We start from the raw sequence: 9,695 nt of genomic DNA on the forward strand, positions 1-9,695 counted from the left end.
CTCCTGAATTGTGGGATCCTATGCATGGACCACCTCACTAATTTCAAAATTGATTCTTTTTTTTAAAAAGCCCTGGGGACCTAGCTCAATGGTAGAGCCATCCTGGGTTCAATCTGGGTCGGGGCCGGGATGGGGGTTGGGGTTGGTGAGCATGAAATGAATAAAAATGGACTATTCTTTAATAGGATAAATAATAGAATTGTGAGGGCTTTTGCCTTTTTGGAGGCCCAACAGCATTCTGGATTCAAGATGAACATGTTGAACATCTGGCCAAACCGCATATGACTGTTTTTCTGCATTTCTGTATGAAGCCCTGAATGGGATCTCCAGCACAGCCAAAAAATAAAATTAGGAAAAGGTCAAAATGAACATGGTGGTCAATGCCTGTGATCCTTTTGATTTTCAAGGCTAAACCTGGAAGATGGCAAATACATAGAAGGCTTGGGCAATTTAGTGACACCCTATCTCAAAATCAAAAATACAAATGGCTGAGAAGGGAACACAATGGTGGTTTGCCCCTGGTTCAATCCTCCAGAACAAACAAATGAAACATCATAAATCTGTACTGTCTAGAAAAGGAAGGAATGAGTTTGTTAGCCTGCTGCCTAATATGTGACCACTCTGGGGCCCTAAAGGGTGGGTCTTTTTCCTTTTGGGAACTGTGGAGCCCATCACAAGACCAAGAACTGATCCAGCAGCAAGAAGATAAATCTTTACTCTTGGCCAAGAATGGAAATGAGAGACTCAAAAATCAGCCTCCCAGGGCTGGGGAGTGAGGAGATTATAGGTGTAGGGTAAAAGAACAGAGGGAGAGGGATAGGCTAATAAGGAAAAGAATGCCCAGGTCTTGTAACATCATGGGATCAGAGGCTGACTGGGTCATTCTGGCCCCCATTTGACATCCAAGGACCCTGGGCCCACCAACTCAGGCAGGAAAATGTGACCTTCAGGAACCCTCTGCTCCAGGACTTCAAGATTAGGGTGGAGCTGGGTGAGGTGGCTCCTGCCTTTAATCCCATTTGGAAGGATAAGCAGGAGGATTGCAAGTTAGAGGTGAGGCTCAGCAATTTAGTGAGACCCAGAGCAATTTAGCAAGAGTCTTTCTCAAAATAAAAAGAATAAAATAGGAGGGCTGGGAATATCCCATGTGGTGGGACAGGCCTCTAATCCCAGCAGCTCTGGAGGCTGAGGCGGGAGGATTGAGAGTTCAAGGCCAGCCTTAGCAACTGCAGGATGCTAAGCAACTCAGGGAGACCCTGTCTCTAAATAAAATACAAAATAGTCCTGGGGATGTGGCTCAGTGTTCAGTAACCCTGATTTCCACCCCCCAGTACCAGGAAAGAGGAAAGAAAAGATTTTCTGTGCCTCTTGGATGACCCCACCCACTTTCTTCCAGGAGTAGGAAGACTTGTAAAATATCCTTCATGAGAATCATGTGTGAAGTAAATTTGAATTCTTGGGACAGGATGGCTATTATTTCGGGGTTTTTTTTTTTAATACTTTAATTTTTTGGACCCAGGGGTAGTTTTTGGACCCAGTTAGCAGTTCAGTTTACTGATGATCTACTTTCACAGTCCTTATTTTGGGACAAAGGGAGTCACTGAATATCTGAGTTTCTCACTAAGCTGCTGAGTCTGGTTTTGAACTTGGAATACTTCTTTCTCACCCTCCTGTCAGTAGGCTAGGATTACAGGTCTCTGTCACAATGCTGAAATATATATATATATATATATATATATATATATATATATATATATATATATATTAGTTCTAGATAGACACAATACTTTTTTTTCTTCTTGTAGTGCTGAGGATGGAACTCAGCATCACACATGTGCAAGACATGCACTCTGACACTGAGCCACAACCCAGGCCATTCTTTTTCTTTTTATTAAAAGAATTTTTAATAAATCTGTGAGTTCCATGGCTGGGATGGTGGCTCAGTGGCAGAGAACTCCCCTAGAATGTCCTGGGTTCAATCCTCAGGCCCACATAAAAATAAATATATAAAATAAAGATATTGTGTCATCTGCATTAGGATGAGTCAGGGTCTTGCTGACTTGTGGCTTCTCTTCGAAGAATCAGACACCTCTCTCTAAAGAAAATACCACAAGGACTGTGATATGATCAGCAGTTAAGCACCTCTGGGTTCAGTCTCTGGTGCAAAATAAAAATAAATAAATGATGCATTACATAAAATAGTCCAGTGTTTGCTTTTTTTCTCTCTTTTTCTTTACTTTTTTTTTTTTTTTTTGTACTGAGATCAGGATTCAGGATAGAGAGAAATACGAAATCTTAGAGGAAATAATGAAAAGCTATTAAGATGTAGAAAGCATAGTTGTAAATCTTTAGCAACATTCCCTTGGCCCATGCCCTTGTAAAATGACAAAAAGACTCAAGTGCTTGAAAAAAATTGGTTCTAAGTTGTGCATCTTCACCCTAGTTCCGCTTCCAGACCAGATCCTGATAAAGCCCTTCTACAACTATTAGAGGACACCCCCTGAACCTCAGCTTAAGTCAGGTCTTCTCACTCTCCAGATAATCTGCATTATCCTTTGAAAAACCTCTGTCTATGCCTCTGTCTACCTCATGCTGAAACTCTTTTCTGTCACATATTGTAAGAACCACCCTTGTCCTGAGTTGAGTTCCCCTGTTCTCCCTGAATTCCTCTCACCCTGCACCAGAAATATCTCTTCTCCTGTGCCAGTCAAGGATTGAACCCAGGAGTGCTTACCCACTGAGCTGCATCCCCAGCCCTTTTTATTCATTATTTTTATTTATTTGAACTAGGAAATTAACCTAGGAGCACTTCTTCAGTGAGCCACATTCTCAGCCCTATTTTATATTCTTTTTTGTGGTACTGGGCATTGAATCCGGGGCCTAACACATGTTGGGCAAGGAGTGGGCCATTGAGCCACACCCTTTTTAAGTTTTTTTAATTCTGAGACTGGGTCTCCCTATGATGCTCAGAGCCTTCCCAAGTGTCTGTGGCTGGCCTGGAACTTGCGATCCTCCTGCCTCATCCTCCCAAATCACTGTTATTACAGGTGGGTACCCCCTCACTCATACTCATCTTTGATGCTTTGTGATACTAGAAGCAAATGTAACTCCACTTTGTTTTATGACTGCATCCTGTAAAACAACCATGCCAAGTAGAAGAGTCATGACTGGGGCAAGATGTTCTTTTCCTTTTGCTATAGAAACTTTTAAGAACATGGAACTACCTAATGGGGCATTGTTGCTCTAACTAGGGAAATGGGGTTCGGTTCCTGTAACTGGGGAGACTGGGCTAACTGATTGGTTAGGCTTTCCACCTCTAGATTGCACACTTCTGCTTCTGTAACCTGGCTTGCTTGCATTGGCTAGATTCCCAAACATCCCTTTTGCAGTTTTCAGGCTTATAAGGAGCCCCCATACAATTGTTTAGGGCTGATCAGGGGAACAGCTTTATGTTCTGGTAGCTGCCACCAGTGTGCTTCAATAAAGGCTTGATTGGATTATACATGAGTGGTCTGGAAGTCAGTTTATGAAGCCCCGGGATGAAGTTTTAACTATAATACTTAGGGTGAGTGAAGAACAGACAACTTTGTAGAAATGGAATTGGACAAAAAGGGGAGGCTCTAACAGTAATAGACTGAAGGGGAAAACCCTGCTGGGCCTTTCTGTTCATATTTTTCTTGGCTTCTTTGTGTGGCGTTCTTTCTCATAGGAGGGTTCACCTATCTCTGAGGTGCCAAGGCCAATGTCTCGGCTTGGCACCAGAATCACGAGGCACTCACAGCTTTGTAGGTTCAAACAGCAATTCTTTATTCCAGCTCTCACACCACCTCCACGCAGGTCCAGGGGCAAACGCGTTCTCCTGTCTCCCGCACAAACCACCTACTCCACGAGGCTATCTCCAAATCCCATTTTAATCTCACGAGAACTCAACGGTAACAAGCAGCAGGAACACCCTAATCCCAGCAATAATCTTCAACTTCCAACTTCCTTAAAACCCATTATCTTAAACTGGCAACGCCTTAAACTCAAGGAGCCGGTTACTTCCTCAAACCTGATCAGCTCTAAACCCGGATCTGCCTTGGTCCTTGAGCAAGGTCACCTCATTAAAGCATGCATGCAATGTCCCATCAAATGTCCTCTAAGCAGCATGGGGTACGCTTGGCAAGGAAATTTCGATGCGTCATTCCTACTTGGTAATGGCCCTCAGCATCTCCCCCCTTCTGATTAATTAAACAACAAGCAATGTGGCTTAGGACCGTGCCTGGTAGGTTGTCCAATTCAACATATGGTTCTTACCCGTCATCGGATGAACTGACCTCTAGGCGTCAGTCCCCTGTCTTAGGTTGAATCCACTGCAATCAGATCAACCCGTCACTGACTACCGGTCCAGCATTCAGCCATGCTTGTGGATAGGCCTAAGCACCAGTGGGGGGGTGAGGTTCTTGCCTCACCTCTGTTGGCCCCCAAATTTAACCTTGGTGCCAGTGGGGGGGTGAGGTTCTTGCCTCACCTCTGTTGGCCCCCAAATTTTAGACCATCACTAGTAGAAGGGAGGAAGATACAGAAATGCCACAACACCAAGCCAATTGACGGCTCCTTTGGAAAAATTGCATCACTGGTGACACCATCAGCAAAGATGTCAGCATTACCACAATTAACATGGGGTGCGCTGGCAAGGAAATTGCATCACTGGTGACACCATCAGCAAAAATATGCCAGCAGTACCACAATTCGCTGCACCAGACGATAGTTCACAATGCATGCAACTGATATATAGTCCAGGCAAGTTCTGCAGGCAGTTCAAATCGGAGGAGTCTATCAATATGTCCATTTCCTCCCAAAGTAAATCAAGTCCTTGATTGAGCATTACTTGTTGAGTTATATTCATTGATGCATCAGTTTATACAGTTTACTGTGGTAGCTATCATAGAAGCTGTAGTTTGGTTTTCTTTGTCTTCACCGGCACTGGGATGGAGATGGGAATTCTGGCAATGATGTTAAAGAGACATTATCCTGAACAGAATTATTAAATATAATGAAAAGGAAAAGTGAAAGTAAACAAACAGATCTGTTAATCACCTTTAAAAACAATAGTAAGCAAACAGATCTATTAACCACCCTTGAAAACAATCATTAACAGCTGTTTACCTAATTAGATTAAACCACTTAAATCACGTGAATAAAAAAAAAAATTCGGATCCATTTTTTCATGAGCGCTCCTCATATAAAAATATGGACATACACACATACTGACATGCAACACAAAACAGGGCACACATAACATACAACATACAAGACAATAATAACGGCCTTGTAGCTTTACCTAGGTAAAATCTCCATTGCAATGTTTAAAAACTCCACAGTCAAAAAATAAAACACAGTCAAAAAACAAAACTGATCAGAAAAACATTAACCTAGGTTTGTATGAGCTCAAAAAATAAAATAGAACTACGATGTGGGAAAAATGCAATAATAAAATAGATATTGAAAAAAAAGGCACCGTGGTTAATCACTGTCGCAGATGTAAGAATAGCCAAGCTGGAGCTCTGGATTTCAGCTGTTATGGATTTCAGTCAAATCATCTTCTTTTTCTGTAGAAATTGTTTTGGTTAACCTCTCTGGAATCCAAATCGGCTGCTGTTCTCCCTGTGGGAACACACAAACGGAACCCCGACTCCAGACAATAACTGGATCGGGACCTTTCCATTGTCCTGTTAGAATATCTTTCCAAAGTACCTTAGGCTTATGTACATTTTTCGGATACATATGTCTTTCCGCAGCACTAAGTCCTGATGAATCCAAATTTAGAAAGTTTAGAGTAAAAAGAGTTATTTTAAGTTTATCTTTGGGGGATATATACCCCTTTCCAATTCCCTCTTTTTGCTTTAATAGGTACGTTTTAATAGTTTGATGAGCTCTTTCAACTATGCCTTGTCCCTGTGGATTGTATGGGATTCCTGTTATATGAGTAATACCAAATGATGAGCAAAATTGTTTAAAAGATTTAGACGTATAACCAGGACCGTTATCAGTTTTTAACTGTTTAGGAACACCCACAGTGGCAAAATTTTGTAAGCAATGAGCTATAACATCTTTAGTTTTTTCTCCGGCATGAAGGGAGCCCATCAAAAATCCAGAAGAAGTATCAACTGTAACATGTAAATATTTTAATTTTCCAAATTCTGGCAAGTGTGTGACGTCCATCTGCCAAATATGGTTAGGTATCAGTCCTCTAGGATTGACTCCAAGATTAACTTGTGGTAAAAAGGTCACACAATTTTGACATTGTTTTATTATATGCCTGGCTTGTTCCTTAGTTATTTTAAAACGCTTTTGTAAAGTATTAGCGTTAACATGAAACCTTTTATGAAAATTTGTAGCTTCTTCTACAGTAGAAAAAATATGTATATCATGTGTAGTTTTATCTGCTAAATCATTGCCCAAACTAAGGGCTCCAGGCAATCCTGTATGTGCCCTGATATGTCCTATGAAGAATGGATCTTTTCTATCCCAGATTAGACTTTGTATAGTGGAAAACAAAGAGAAAACAGTAGAGGAAGGGGAAATCCTACCAGCATCTTCAAGGGATGTTATAGCATTAACTACATACTGGCTATCAGAGAATAAATTAAATACAGAATCTTTGAACATCACAAAAGCTTGTAGAACTGCATTAAGCTCTACCTTTTGAGCTGACTGTTTGGGAACTAAAAATGTAAAAGTTTGATCAGGGGTAACTACTGCAGCTGTACCATTATTAGACCCATCAGTGAATATATTTGGAGCATTCATGATAGGTGTTTTTCTTGTCATTTTAGGAAAAACTACAGGATGCTTAGACCAAAAAGACAACAAAGGATTAGATGGTAAATGATTATCAAATGAAACATTCGATTTACACATGATTATTGCCCAAGTATTTAATTCATTAGCTAACTCATCAATTTGCTCCATAGTATATGGAGTAATAATTTTATTGGGAGAAATTCCAAACACTGTCTTTGCTGCTCTTATACCTTTGAGTATTAATTGTCCTACAGCCTCAGGATACCTAGTAAGAATAGTGTTAGGAGAATAAGATAAATGTATCCACAATAATGGACCTTCCTGCCAAAATACTCCTGTAGGAATATTTCTTGTTGGTAGTACAATAAATAATAAAGGCAAACTTATATCAATTCTATCTAAATGCATATTTTCCATATATGTCTCAATAATTTTTAATGCCTTTCTAGCTTTAGGAGTTAACATTCGGGGTGAATTTGGATCTGATGGACCTTTTAGAATATCAAATAAAGGTCCCAACTCTCCTGTTGGTATGCCTAGATAAGGCCTTATCCAATTTATATCTCCCAACAACTTTTGAAAGTCATTAAGTGATTTGAGTTGATCTACTCGTATTTGAATTTTAGGTGGACGGACCATGGTTGAGGATAATAGAACTCCTAAATAATTAATTGGAAAATTTAATTGTACTTTGTCTATTCCTATCTCTAGATTATAATTTTTTAATAAGTTTGTAAGTGTGGCATAACATTCCAGCAATATGTTTTTATCTTTATGTGCCAATAATACATCATCCATATAGTGAAATATTTTTAGTTCAGGATTTTGATTTCTAAGTGGCTGGATTGCTTTATTAACATATATTTGACACATAGTTGGACTGTTAGCCATTCCTTGAGGGAGTACTTTCCATTCATATCTCTCATCAGGACCTTCATGATTTAATGCAGGGATAGTAAATGCAAAACGTGGACTATCCTCGGCATGAATTGGAATCGAAAAAAAGCAATCTTTAATGTCTATAGCTAAAACATGCCACGTTTTTGGTAAAGCAGACAATTGAGGAATCCCTGATTGAGCAGGTCCCATAATGACCATTTCATTATTAATTGCTCTTAAATCTTGTAATAATCTCCATTTACCCGATTTCTTTTTGATAACAAAAATGGGAGTATTATGGGGAGATACGGAAGGTTGTAAATGTCCTTCCGCTAATTGTTGTTTGACCAGATCATGGGCTACTTGTATCTTTTCTTTAGTCAGGGGCCACTGAGGAACCCACACTGGTCTTTCTGATTTCCAAGTAATTTTGATTGTCTCAGTGGCCCTTTCTGAAAATCCAACCCATGTCTGTCTGTTCCTTGATCTATTTGAATTGGCGCTGCTATACCTTGTTCTTGTTTTCCTAATCTTTTTTCTTTCCTGATACCTTGTCTAGCCCTAGTAGTGGGCACATTAGGATTGATGTTATTTGTTAACATCAAACCTAGTTGATCTAGGACATCTCGTCCCCATAAATTAATAGGAAGGTGATCCAAAACATATGGCTGTATAGTTCCTTCACATCCTTCAGGATCCTTCCAATCTAATACCATAGCACTTCTATGGGGATTAGTCGCCACTCCTAGGCCTCGAAGCGTTTGAGTGGCTTGTTGTAATGGCCAATGTTTTGGCCATTCTTGAAGAGATATGATGCTAAGGTCAGCACCTGTGTCCAGCAGTCCATTAAAGTCACGACCCTGAATATTTAGTTTTAACATTGGGCGAGAATCTAAATTTAAAGACAACATAGCCCAATCTACACCTGTGGAGCCTAATCCCTTGGAACCTCTTTCTACATTAAGACTAGAGAACTTATTATGTAGGCTGGGTAGTATTAACAACTGTGCTATTCTATCTCCAGGTGAAATTACTGATATACCTCCTGGAGAACTAGCTATAATTTTTATTTCACCTACATAATCGGGATCAATTACCCCAGGACTTATCATAAGTCCTTTTAATGTAGATGAACTACGTCCCAACAATAAGCCTACTGTTCCTTGGGGAAGAGGTCCTTTTACTCCTGTGGGAATGATTTGAACTCCCATCTCTGGAGTTAATACTGCTCTGGCAGAGGCGCAGATGTCCAACCCTGCGCTCCCTCGGGTTTGTCTGATGAGGGATTTAATGGACAATGTGTCCTGGGCACCACCCTGATGGGGTTTCTGGGTTCCTCCACTGCCCCGTATATTTGTGGTTGTGGGCCCCGGAGCATTGGGCCCCCCGGTCCGTTTTTTGGCAATGAAGCCTGGTGCCTTTCTCCACGATATCGTGGGTAAATACCTGATCCTTGTCCGTTTTTTGATAAGGGAGTACCTTCTATGGTGGTTTGAGAACGGCATTCATTAGCCCAATGTCTCCCTCTACGGCATCGTGGGCAAATACCTGGTATTCTATTCCTTTGATTTCTAGTTTTGTTAAACCCTCCTCTTATGGGGCAACTCCTTTTAAAATGTCCTGTTTGGTCACAATTATAGCATGTTTCTAGCCTGGCATCTAAAGCCTGTTGTACTGCAGCTGCCAAGACTTGCCCTTGTTCATTAACATCTCTACATAATTTAATATATGTGTTTAAATCTTCATGTCTCCATGGTCTAATAACCTCTCTGCAGCAACGATTTGCTTGGTCATAAGCCAGTTGTTTTATTAATGGCATTGCTTGTTCTGTGTCACCAAAAATTTTGGCAGCCGTTTGAATAAGCCTATCTACAAAGTCAGCGTAAGGTTCATTAGGTCTCTGTATTACCTTAGATAGCTGACCTTGTAAATCTCCATGTCCTTGTAAAGTCTTCCATGCCCTAACTGCGTCTGCAGCAATCTGTACATATACAGCAGGATCATATTCCATTTGTTGCCGCTGACCCTCA

At 40.6% G+C, this 9,695-nt stretch overlaps 1 long non-coding RNA gene across 1 annotated transcript; it reads left to right on the plus strand.

The window, feature by feature from the left end:
- The first annotated feature begins 4,038 nt into the window (after positions 1–4,038).
- Positions 4,039–4,645, plus strand: LOC144375355 (uncharacterized). The gene is made up of 2 exons (XR_013435060.1): positions 4,039–4,438; positions 4,498–4,645. It is a non-coding gene; the product is annotated as an uncharacterized LOC144375355 (long non-coding RNA).
- The last annotated feature ends 5,050 nt before the right edge of the window (positions 4,646–9,695 follow it).

Source organism: Ictidomys tridecemlineatus, chromosome 2 (genome assembly GCF_052094955.1).
Source record: "Ictidomys tridecemlineatus isolate mIctTri1 chromosome 2, mIctTri1.hap1, whole genome shotgun sequence".
NCBI lineage: Eukaryota > Metazoa > Chordata > Mammalia > Rodentia > Sciuridae > Ictidomys > Ictidomys tridecemlineatus.